The sequence below is a fragment of the Pteropus medius genome, unplaced genomic scaffold, assembly GCF_902729225.1.
Source record: "Pteropus medius unplaced genomic scaffold, Ma_sr-lr_union100, whole genome shotgun sequence".
Classification (NCBI taxonomy): Eukaryota; Metazoa; Chordata; class Mammalia; order Chiroptera; family Pteropodidae; genus Pteropus; species Pteropus medius.
This window is the reverse complement of record NW_024351730.1, coordinates 16,507,913-16,521,176: the sequence shown is the minus strand read 5'-3', so window position 1 is coordinate 16,521,176 and position 13,264 is coordinate 16,507,913. Positions and strand designations below refer to the sequence as shown.

At 39.5% G+C, this 13,264-nt stretch overlaps 1 pseudogene; it reads left to right on the top strand.

The window, feature by feature from the left end:
- The first annotated feature begins 9,667 nt into the window (after positions 1–9,667).
- On the top strand, positions 9,668–9,786 carry LOC120588543 (uncharacterized; annotated as a pseudogene).
- Positions 9,787–13,264: the final 3,478 nt, after the last annotated feature.

Sequence of the window (13,264 nt, the reverse complement as noted above, 5' to 3'; positions counted from 1 at the left end):
GCTCTTGGACCCCTAGGTAAATCCTTGGGTATTGTATTAAATCCTTTTCCTATTATGTCACATAGATCTACATGGAATGTAGGCTGATACATAGTCTGATTAACCGATATGGGAGCCCTTGTTTCTGATCTAATTAATTCCCATTTGGCCTGCAAAGGTTGATGAGGATTCCCTCTTACATTATTAATAGCAATTAATCCAATTATAATTAAATCCTCAAGAGTCTTATCTTGAGAGGGTTTCCTGTTGGGCGGACACGCCATCTCTCAGTCTCTGGTGGTGGTTGAACAGCCTTGATGCGGGTGTGATGAATCCAATGGCGTCTCCCAGCAACTTTGACCATGGTGGGAGTGGTGAGGATGACAGGAAAGGGCCCGTCCCAGCGGGGCTCAAAGGCAGCTGGCTGTATCTTCTTTACCCAAATCCAGTCACCAGGAGAGTGGCTATGAGGTTTAAGCGACTGTCTAGGGCTCTCCTGGGTGGCGGAGACTAAGTGTTGAATCTCTTTTCTTGCCAAGTATAGTGCCTGAAAGGACTTAAGTACTGAGAAATTGTGAATTTCAGTCGCCTCTTCTACCCCTATCTTGGGAAGGAGAGGTGGCAGTCTCCCAAACATGATTTCATATGGGGTGAGGCCTTGGAGGTAAGGGGTACATCTCACCCTAAGAAGGGCAAAGGGGAGGAGGCTCACCTAGTTCTCACCAGTTTCAAGTTTAAACTTGGTTAAAGTTTCTTTTAATGTCTTGTTCATTCTTTCTACCTGGCCTGAAGTCTGAGGTGTATATATACAGTGTAGTTTCCAATTAATACCTAACATTTTGGCTAAAGTTTTACTTGTTTTGGCGATGAACGCCAGGCCATTGTTGGACCCCAGTGTTAATGGCAAGCCGAATCGGGGTACTATTTCTGATACTAATTTCTTAGCTACTACCTGAGCAGTTTCTCTCTTAGTTGTGAAGGCTTCAGTCCATCTGAGTAGGTATCGATGAACACAAGTAGATACTTAAATCCAAAAGTTCCAGGGCTTACTTCTGTAAAGTCTAATTCCCAATGTTCTCCTGGTGCTTGGCCCCTGAGTCTTGATCCAATTTGTACTTCAACAGGAGGCATAGGGTTAACTTGAGCGCAAATATGACATCTTGTTATCTCTTTGGCAGTTTTGTGTAGCCCTGGGATATAACAGTCTCTTTTCAAAAGTTCAATTAACTTTGTGCCTCCTAGGTGCTCTGATGGACTAGTGAGACTAGTTCCCAACCCAGGGCACCAGGTACTAGGGTGCGTCCATCCGGGAGGTGGATCCACCCAGTGGGTCTTTCTACTCCATTTAGCTTACTACATAATTCAAGTCTCCCCAGGGTGTAGACAGATGAGTCTGCGAGCATTCTGGGAGGCAGAACTGAAAGAATGTCAATAGGCCCCAATGGTTTTCGGGAGGCTTCCTTTGCGATTCGGTCGGCAAAGGCATTGCCCTGGGCTACCTCAGACTCAGTTCTCTGGTGACCTGGACAGTGTATGATAGCTACTTTCTTAGGCAGCCAGATGGCTTCCAGGAGAGCTAGGATCTCTTCTCTGTTCCTGATTTCCTTCCCCACTGAGGTGAGTAATTCTCTCTCTTTAGACTGCCCCATGAATATGTGCAGTACCAAAGGCATACCTGCTGTCTGGATGTTAACTGTCTTCTCCTTACCCCATCAGAGCTCTTGGGTCACAGCGATGAGTTCAGCTCACTGAGCTGATGTTCCGTGGCTCAGATGACAGTCCCCCCAGTAACTACTGCTGCCCCAGCATACCTGACTCCCTCTGCAACAAAGCTGTTTCCATCAGTGTACAGAGTGGCATCTGGTTGTGGCCACGGGACGTCAGTCAGGTCTGGCTTGAGTCAGGTGATGTTATCCAAAAGCTCGAGACAATCATGTAATGGCTGTTGAGGGTCATCATCAGGCAAAAGGGTGGCTGGGTTAAGAACAGAAGTTTTCAAGAATTGTACTTGTGGGGAGTTAAGGAGAAGAATCTGGTATTGAGTGATCCATGCATTTGAAATCCAACGATCAGGGGGGCTGCGGAGCATGGTTTCCACCGCATGGGGGGCTATAATCTGGATAGTCTGCCCTAAAGTCAACTTCAGTGCTTCTTTGGTGAGGATGGCTGTGGCTGCAATGGCCTGCAAGCAATTAGGCCACCCTGCTGCAACACAGTCCAGTCTTTTGGAGAGGTATGCAACGGGTCTCTTCCATGGTCCTAGAGTCTGGATGAGGACCCCCTTCACTATGCCTCTAGTCTCAAAGAGTTGAAACGGCTTGTCTAAAGTAGGCAGAGCCAAAGCAGAGGCTGTAGTCAAGGCTGTTTTTAGGGTTTCAAAAGCCTCTTTTTCTTCTTTTCCCCAGCTCAAGTCCTCAGACTTTCCCCCAGTGCTGGTATACAGGGGCTTGGCTAACTCTGCAAACCCTGGAATCCAGAGCCTACAGTAGCCTACGGCTCTGAGAAATTCTCAGCCCTGCCGCTTAGTAGTGGGTTGGGGTATTTTTAAAATGGCCTCAATTCTGCTTGATGACAGAGTCCGGTGGCCTCCTTGCAGCTTATACCCTAAATACATTGCCTGGGAAGTGCAGAGTTGAGCTTTCTTAGCGGACACCCGGTATCCCTTAGCCTCTAATTCTTGTAATAAATCTTCAGTGGCCCGCTTACATTCTACATCTGTTGTAGCAGCTAAGAGTAAATCATCCACATATTGTAGAAGAACAGTCTCTGGATGTCTCTGACGAAAGTCAACGAGGTCCTGGCTCAGGGCCTCGTCAAACAATGTGGGGGAGTTCTTAAATCCCTGTGGCAGTCTAGTCCAAATCAATTGTCCCGAATACAGTCTATCAGGGTCCTTCCCATTCAAATGCAAATATTGGTTGACTCACCTTTGCTAGGGGGAGAGTGAAGAAAGCGTCCTTTAAATCAAGGATGGTGTACACCTGGTGGCTAGGCGGCTGTTGGCTCAGGAGGGTGTATGGGTTAAGAACAGTGGGATGTATGGTCTCAACCTGCTTATTTACTTCTCTGAGGTCCTGTACTGGCCTGTAGTCTTGGGTACCCGTTTTCTGAACTGGAAGCAGTGGGGTATTCCAAGGCGAATGACAGGGGACTGAGATCCCTTCGTTCAGGAGCCTCAGAATATGCACTGCTATACCAGACTTAGCCTTCTGACTGATGGGGTACTGCTTTATGCTGATGGGCTTGGCAGAACTCAGTAGGGTCACAGCAATAGGAGACTGATGGGCTGCCAATCTAGGTGGGTTAGTCTCAGCCCATACCTGAGGGCTGCAGTTCTTTTAACAGTGATGCATTAGGGGAAGGATCGAAAACAGGCTCCTCCAATAAAAGGTATTCTTCAGAGAGGGGGCAAGTGAGCATTATTGCAGATGGAGTGGCCCCCAGAGTTAGTTCAGTGTGTCCTTCCTTAAAAGAGATGGTGGCCCGTAATTTTTGTAGTAGTCTCTCTCCAGCAAGGGTACGGGCATTCAGGCATAACCAGGAACAAATGAGTGATGGTCCCTTTTCCTAGGTCGGTAATTCTGGCCTGGGTCCAAGGGTAAGATTTCCTTTGTCCTGTGGCTCCTTGTATTAAAGTCTTTTCTTTAGATAAGGGCCTTGGGTATTCTGCAAAACTGAGTAAGTAGCCCCCGTATCCACTAAAAAGTTTACAGGTTGGCCCCCGACTTGCAATGTTGCCCTGGGCTCCCGGGGACTCATAATGTAGGAGCCCTGACCTCCTCATTCTGCATCCTCCAACATAATGAGTAGGGCCTTTTTCCCTGGGCCCTGACCCTTTTTGGGGCACACGTTCTTCCTTTCTTCTTACAGTATGCACATTGGTCCTTCTCTAAGTTACTCCGACCCTGGTCCACCTTTCCCTAGGGGCGTCGGCTTGGCTCTCGCCCCAGCCCCAGCCGGGCGGGCCCCATGACTTATCCTGTCCAACAAACATAACCTTCTGGACATCATCCCTGTTGTTGAACACCTTCTGGGCAATCTCGAGAAGCTTAGATAAGTTCTCTCTCTCAAATCCTTCTAGTTTTTGTAATTTCTTTCTGATATCTGGGGCCAACTGACTAACAAAGGCTAGAGTAATGGCTTACAGATTATTTAGGCCCTCTGGGTCAATGGGAGTATACAGTCTATAAGATTCTAGTAACCTCTCTAAAAATGCTGCAGGTGACTCATCTTTAGTCTGAATAACCTCATTTACCTTGGATAAATTGACTGGTTGGCAAGCTGCTGCCCGGAGGCCTTGGAGTAACAACCGGTGATACCTCAGGAGAGCTTCCTTACCTTGATCTGTGTTGGGATTCCAGTGGGTCAGGTGCTGGGAAATACAAGTTGTACCCGTGCGGGGTCAGTGGTGCGCTGCCCAGTGGGGTCCGAGACCTCTCTTGCAGCTTCCCTTAGAATGTGTTCCTTCTCCTCTGTAGTGAACAAAACCTGTAAAAGCTGCTGGCAATCATCCCACGTGGGTTGGTGGGTGAAAAAGATGGATTCTAAAAGGGAGGTCAAGCCTGGAGGTTTTTCTGAGAAGGACAGAGTTTGTAATTTCCAACTATACAGATCACTAGTTGAAAAGAGGACATACACCATGAAAGAGGTCTGGGTGTCTCCCCCAGGTGGGGCTATCTGTCGGAGAGGCGCCAGGACAGCTGCAGGTTGCGACAAATCGGGGATGGGGTCAGGATCCTGTGGAGGGTAGTAGACAGCCCCCGTCCGAGTGTGTGGTGGGCTCCGAAGAAGGGCTGCCTCCCAAGAATCAGGAGACCTAAAAAGGTTACCAGGAGAGCCATAGGGACGGGGATTGAGGATCTCCGGGTCCTCTGGAGGTGCCTGTAGAATAGGTTCAAGGGATTTCTGAGGTGCCAGAGTGCTCCTTGGCTCTGCCAGAAGAATCGTATGAGAGGCAGGTACCAGCAGAGAGTCAGTCACCAGAGAGTCTGATTTACTCTGACAATCTTTCAGATACTTAGGAGCATCAGACACAATGTCTATTCAAACATTTTTGTATGGGGCCTGATCAGAGTAACCAGGATTCCCATAAACAACACTTCTGACTCTGAAGGCAGTCTGCAAATCAAAGGAACCCTCAGATGGCCATCCAACTCCGAAGGCCGGCCAGTCTACTTGGCAGAGCCTCTGGAGATCGAACCGAGTGACTGACGACCCATAACCTCGGGCCCGTCGCCTGAAACCCTTAAAATTGTCCACAAGGCACCACAAGGGAGTGGGCTTAGAAGAATCCTGTATCATGGCGGCGGGGATGGACGTGAATGAGAATAAAAGTCCTGTGAAAGATAACAATGTTAGACAAGGTCTACTCGGTGACTAGGTGGCCACTCGGGCGGTGCTGTAGCAGCAAGAAACCCTGCAAAAAGAAGAATGAATAAACTAAAAAGAATAGCAAGAAAAATCACAAGAGACATTCAGAGACCAGAATGATCAGACAATGAGACAAACTTGACGGAAACCAAAGTAAGTAAACTTATGAGGACCGAGGCAATAGGAGGGTAACAGTACATTTGACCAGTCCAGACAAACATACACAATACAGACAGACAAAACAGACTACAAGTAACACAAAATGCTAGCGTATCAGAAACCGAAACCAAAACAGGTACTGGGTCAGGGTCTGACGTCTCAGACCTGACCGTACTAGGGAAGTTATGCTGCATCCAGCCTTCCACTAGTTCTTAGGGCCCTCAGGCAGAAACAGGTTTAAGAGGACTCTTAGACCAACTCACCAATGAGACTAGATCAGAGGCTCGCATCCAATTTTCAGAAATGTTTGTCCACCGGTCTCTCTGATCTAGGGCCGACCGACGTCCGGGGCTGAGGAACGTCTCTCAGCAGCCACCCCCTGGACGCGGTCCTGCCCCGCCTGGAGCGACCGGGGTTGTAGGTCTCAGAGAAAACTCCCCTTCTCTCTCTGGGGAGGATCCCAGACGAGCCCCCAAATGTTATGGCGCGAACGATTCTAAGACCCACGGAGCCAATGGAGATTAATTATGAGCCTTTATTAGCCGGCTGGCGACTGACTCTCTCCCACGCAGGGTTAGAGGAGATCAGCCCTGAGCTCCCAAAAGAGGCATCTTATAAAGCCTAGAACCACACCCTGGTTTAACATCAAACAAGCAAACAGATTGACCACACCCTAGTTAACATCAAACAAGCAAGCAGATTACAGAAGCAGAAGTTGGCCGTTAGCATATCTTTGCCTAGAACCACACCCTTAACAGGTCCAGGCAAATGATAACTTAATTTTTCTCACAGCTATTTCTTCAAAGATACTCTATCAGTTACTTCCTTCTGCCTCCAGACGAAATCCTGGACATATCATATAGTTTGGGATCATTATCAAGTATGAAAACACATTCTCTCTTTTTTTTTTTTTTGGTATTAAAGAGTACAGTCTCTAGTCTAATATCAATGTTTGAATCACTTCTCATTTAAAATTTCATCATCTTAGTCTTATCACCAAATCCTCCCAGTGGCAATTTGTGTCTATCTCAAACTCAGAGCTTGCATTAGGAGACAGCGGGAGTGTATGGTCAGCATCTCCAGCAATTCCTCATATTTCTACTTCCGTTCCTTTAATCACTAGGCTGTCACTGGCTCTTCTAGTGGTAGAGTTGGAGAAGGGATAAGAGGTAAGCAAAGGCAAAGACTGTACTTGCCCAGAGATGCACCTTCTCAATGTCTCCACTTCCCCCCTTCGCCCAGGAATAAGTCAGAAACCATTCACTCAACTTCCAGGGTTTACATGCAAGTCTGAGTGATTCTGAGATATCTCCTTAATTGTTTTGTGACTGGGAATGAGGACATTTCTGTCTTAATTCGAGTTTCCTGAACAATAGAGCCTGAGGCAAGAATTTGGCTTCAGGTACTTTATTTGGGAGATGATCCACCAGTCCTATCTACTTACAGATCTTTTCTCATGTAGGTGTGACAGTTTCCAGAAGGCCATTCAGAAATTTATAGGATGTGGTTAGTCTATAACCAGCTGAGTAGGTCATTTCTGTAAGCCCTTTCCTTTGCATTCCTCAGATGCCTCCTCTCTTATTAGCACTGTATAATTAACACAATGTTGGACAGAAGTTTAATATCATCACATTTTATTTAGATCAAGCTGAAGTGGGCAAGTAACAATATTTGTCCCCACAAACATAAAAAGGAAAGAATCTAATATTCATGTAGGTTAAGTAACTAAAAGCTGTTCAATGACCGCAGGACTGACCAATACTGTGAGGAAACTATGGCAGAACAAGATATTAGATGTCCAATTTGTCAGTAAGTGTCAGCCCCCAGTTAAGAGCATTTTTTGCTCAAGTGAGTAGGTTTTTCTGTAAAAGTGCATACATATTAAGCAGTCACACTACATTTTGGCTTATTAGGTAGAAAGCCATTAACATTACTAAAGTAATTGCATTTACAAGAAAAGTTTTGAATCCGATTTGGTTCAACCAAACATTATTTGCATATAATCACACATTACAATTCTAAAATATGTAAACATCTGGTTTTGACTGGAATATAAATGACTTTTTTGTGTTGCAAAGTGCCATGCTAACGAGCTCTCAGCTAACAAAAGTCTAAAGCTTATTCAAATATTACATTAACGGAAGTTAAGCTTAAGTAATATGAGAAACATCTGGAGTTTGGAAATAAACTAAGTGCTATATCTTTACTTGTTAATAAAAAGTTAGTGGTAGAAAAATCTGTAAAATTGAAAAAAAGTAAATAACTGCTCTTTCCCACATTTAACAACTTGTTTTTAGCATCAACAACACACTCTAAATATCAGTAAATTTGGGGCCTCAGCTAAATAACATAAGCCTTTCTTAAGTTTTGAATGAGTTAAATATTTCATTAAGACATTTCAACATTTTGATGAAAATGTGAATCTAATAACATTGTTTTCATTGCTTTTTAATATACAATTCAAGTATCAAATGGTGGTAATATTTTCTCAATTTAGTTTCTATTTTTTATTTTTTTTTAATTTTATTATTATTATTATTATTTTAAATGCCTACAGCACTTGGTATTTCTAAGTGGTCTCTCAACCAAGTAATAACCAAGCTCGATCCTCCTTAGCTTCTGAGATCAGACGAGATTGGACACGTTCAGGGCGGCATGGCTATATACCCAAAGTAGTTTCTTATAGAAGTTCTTGATATAGAAAATATTCTCTAGCAAATCCTATAACAGACACTAGTTTGTATAACTCTTCGATTTACTAACATTGTCAATAAAGCAAAAAAAAAAAAAGAAATACATCTGCTAATTGTTTATTTTAGTCAAATGATGAAGTGGTAAATAAAGATATTAATATAATTTAATCCCAAATTTTCATGTTGATATTAGCACTTACAATATCATCTTAATTGCTGAAGGTTACTGTACAATAGCCCAATATAAGTTCAATGGAGTGATTTAACTAACTCATTTTTTAAAATATTTGTATTTAGTTAATCAATGATTATGACTTGCTGCTAATTGCAGGACATTACTTGCTACTTTGTGAGTTTATAAAAAAAGGTCTGTTTCTTCTAAAGCAATTCAGAAATAAATACATAAAATATACCCTTCGTATTTTTATTGCAATAAATAAATTATCTGAGCAATGTGTTTAATGAAAAAAAATACATAAGTGTAAAGTTAACTACAAAAATATCACAAGCCTTAGGAAACATTATAATTAACACATTTATTCAGAGATTAAGAGTGCAAATGGTAATTGAGAAGGGGGAAAAAAGTTTAAAAAAACTGGACAGTGGAGAGTAAAAGAATAACAGAGATCAGAGAATTATAACCTAGTGATTTTAACTCGATCAGTTTTATTCAAATCTAAAATATTCAATGCCAACACAAGAAGCTACAGGACATTGAAACAGTTTTGTATTCAATGGTAACATGAGAGTATTAAGAAAATAGATGAAGTTAGACTTAAAAATTAGAGCAAATTGCATAATGTCTATTGGTCTAGAGCAAGAGGAGGTGTTTTCCAAATGTTGATTATGACTAATCAAATTTCCTCAGTTCACAAGGGACATTTTTGTGTTTAAAACAATTTTAAAATGGAAAACGAGTCACTGCCAGTTGCTGCCATCAATGGAGATCAGAAAAATTTGAAACTCTATTGTAATCACTGACATCTCATTATTTAAAAGTGGCATTACATTAAAATCTTTATTGGCTAAAATCCTTGAATTCAACTTAATTTAACTATATGTTTTTAATTCCCACCAAGCTTCCTGAAATAACTTTAGTCAACTAAATTCATTTGAATGGTGCCAAATAAGATAAAACTATCACTCTCAAAGCAAATGAAACCAGTAAGACAGGGAATTCATTTGACCAAGTGAATTTGGAAATATTTAGGCTTTGCTTCCATAGAACATGAATCCCATTGGTGTAGTAGTACAAATAAATATTGAGTCTCCATGGGTAAAGTGAGATGGTATCAATTTATTCAGATTAGCTGACATGTGCAAGCTGCTCTTCTAGGTGTTGTTGATACAGTGGTGAACAAAAAAGAGGCTCAATCCTTGCCTTATCAAGCTTATAAGGGAAATTATATGTTATAGGGAAAAGATAGAAATAAAATATATAAGCGGTTTCAAGAAAGGATAAATGAGTCTACACCCATGTCATCCTGAATGTGACTAATCTCGTCTGATCTTGGAAGCTAAGCAGGATTGTGCCTGGTTGGTACTGGAATGGGATTCCACCTAGGAATACCAGGTGCTGTAGGCATAATAAACAAACAAACAAACAAACAAACAAACAAACAGATAATGTAAAAAATAAAAATAAGAAAAGATAAATGCTCAGTAGGAATGATAAAAAATGTCAAAGTAAGGGTTTCATAATAAATATTCCCTTATTCTGCATAAAGTGGTCTAGAATATATTCTTGAGAATAACAAGACAAGCAGGGGACTAAAAAAGGAAGAAGTTATGCTAAGGGGACACATCTAGTGACCTCGTCGGAAGGCAAACTAAGTACACATTCCTGACATGGAAACTCCTAAGCATCTTCAAAAAGCAGTAAGAAGTGAATGACACTGGATAAGAGTTTAAATTTACTCCAAAAACAAACAGTAGGTAGGTGTGGCATGGGATTCCTCCACCACTGAAGCATAGAGCAGGAGCAGGATCATTTGATATCATCTGAACATGCAATGTGCCTGAAACTTGTTCTGTTTTACTGTAAAATTCGCTGCTGTCATGAAAGTTATTTGAACTGCAAAATCAGTTCAAATAGTAGCTCTAAGGATCATTGGGGAAAATATGTATTTTCTAGAAGTTAGGCTAAATCATTACTGAATTCTATTTTGGAAGTGTGATCTTTTGAAACAAAGATAATTATATGTCACTTTTGACTCACTGCAAACTAAATTCAGGCAAATGGCATTTGGTATTTAATTATACAAATTGTCTTTATTATTTTTATAGCTTTCTTTCCTAAAGGACTGGCCTGAATTAGAGCTATGTGATTTGAATATCAGGCATTTGATTTAGATTAGAGTGAAATATGCCCATTCTTATCCAGATGATTATTGTCATCTAAATACAACAAAATTTGTTCTGATACGTGTTTACTTAATTTTGCATTTCATAACATCTGAATTCTGTGTAATTTAATGGCAAGAACATTGAACTGAGAGTTAACCGACATGGATTCTAGGTCAGGTCGTCTATGTATTAGGTTGCTGTTGCCATGCTATACTCTTTGAACCGATATTTCTTCATTCATATATATATATAAAAAGGAACACCAGTTATTTTCCTCCTTACAGAGTTATTTTAAATAATGGAAATAATGTATGAAAATGCTTTGAAAATTTGTAAACTACTTTCTAATGGAAGTTATTATTATACCAACAAATAGATGATTTAACACTGGCATTTTGGTGTGATGATAGGAAACTACTCTGTTAGGAAATATACTAATATGTCATTCCACTAGCATAGAGTTATTAAATTATCATTATTTTTTAGAGAAATAAAATAATTTCATTTATAATAATCTCATATTGTCAATTTAAATTTTGCATGCTGCTAGTTTTAGTAAATAGATTGTCCACATTATTGTGCCCAGTATCTCATGACTTTGTGGGAAAAAAATGCAGTTATATAATTGTGAAATTATATATTTATGTATAATGGAAACTGTTCTTAAACAGGAAAGGCTGAAAAGTCAAATATTTCTATGCCACTTCAGAAATTTACTGTGCTAAAACCAATGTGGAATAATTAATGAAAATATCTAAGCAGATAAATTTGCTAGTCTCTACAGGTTAGGCAAATTCTTTATTACCTAGATAAGTTGGAAAAATAAATTAGAAAATCTAATTAATATAATTTGAAACTTGAAACATATATATTACATATACTTTTATATTTTTATATATTATAAAATATAAATAGATAAAATATATAATGGAACATTATTCAGCCTTAAAAAAAGGAAATCTTGTAATCCCTCCAAGTATGACAACATGGGTGAATCTGGAGGACACTATGCTAAGTGAAATGGGCCACTCAGAGAGATAAATATTGGCATTCCACTTACATGAGATATCTAAAATAGTCAAACTCATAGAAGCATAGAGTTGAATGGTAAATGCCAAGGGCTGGAGGAGCGGGAAAAATGGAGAGATATTCAGTGGATACAAAGTGTCAGTTCTGTAAGATGCATTAAATTCTAGAGACCCGCTGTACAACATGTACTTATGGTTAACAGTACGGAATTGTACACTTAAATATTTGTTAAGAGGGTAGATCTCATGTTAAGATCTCATGTTAAGTGTTCTTACCACAATTTTGAAAAAATACATATACATTAAAGGTAATTACATTGGTTTATTTGTTGGCATACTTGTTTTTCTGTTATGGCCATGTTTTGTCATAGATTAACCAAACTAGTATTTATAAAAAAATATATATGGCTCAGTTTTCAAAGTATATAAATTCTGTCAATAAATAAAAATTCCAAAGATAAACTGTTTTGATTGTAGTAACAGAAAAGAGAATGAGTTAATTTCGCTACGTCTTTTTATACTGTTGGGAATTGATTGAGATATCTTATTCACAGAAAAATGTTTTTTGAATTATTAAACGAACCTCTTTTCTGCACTTAAAATATATAGAGACTAATAACATAACTTTCTTCCCAACTGCAGACATAAGCAATGAAAAAAGAGAAGGAAGAGAAGAGAGAAATCCTCATTCATCTCTGAAGTCATTCATATTTTTAAGTTCATATGGAACAAGAGTAATACACTTTTCTTTGAATAAAGTTATAATAATACCTCCCAGGCCCATTGCCTTTGAACATATTATATATTGTGAAAATTAGCTTGGGACTATCCCAGTTCAAGAAAAGCTCTCAGTGGTTTGCATATTTAGGCCAACTTTTTCTTTTCTATGTTATCTAACTACTACTCTTCGACATTGGTAAATGAGAAAACAACAACAAATCCTGCTCCTTCTTTAATTCTTTTTCCTTCTTTAATGCTATTTTCCATATCATCTTAGGTTATATCACTCTCATTCAATTTGAGGTCATAAGGAGAACTTCTTGACCTCAAGGTAAATATGTAAGAATAAAAGCATTGCTTTCCATGTCCAGGCAAACTAAGCACTTTAAAAATTTCTGACCTTACATATAAGTTATAAGATTTAGCTATTAGTTTATTCACAATTCATGAGACACTAGATGAACAGATATATATTATTTATATTGATCAATATCACCATTTTTTTAGGTTTTAGATTGTCTATCTGAAAAAGGATGTTGAAATTTTGTTGAATTTTAAAGTAATATATGTAAGATTAAATAAGATAATTAACATTTTCTGAAAAACAATTATCAATCAATCAATCACTGGGCATTTAAACATATATATATATATTTAAAATACCATGAAAGAGATATTTTTTGTCTAACATTTCACTTTTCTACACAAGAGCAATGTGGGACTAAGGAAAGTTAAACAGAATGACTAAGGCTTTCAAATGTTTTTAAAAATTATGCTCTGAGAAATTATAGTTTCAGCAGGAAATGGGATTCTGAATTCACTTGTAAGGCACTTGTAATATACAACAACTCATTTGTACTTCCAACATTATAAATTGTTCAGAAGTCTATGTATCCATGGTAGGCATTACATTAATTTCACTGGTGTTCATTCTCAATGACTGATGATCTCGGTGTTTATTTGGTGTCT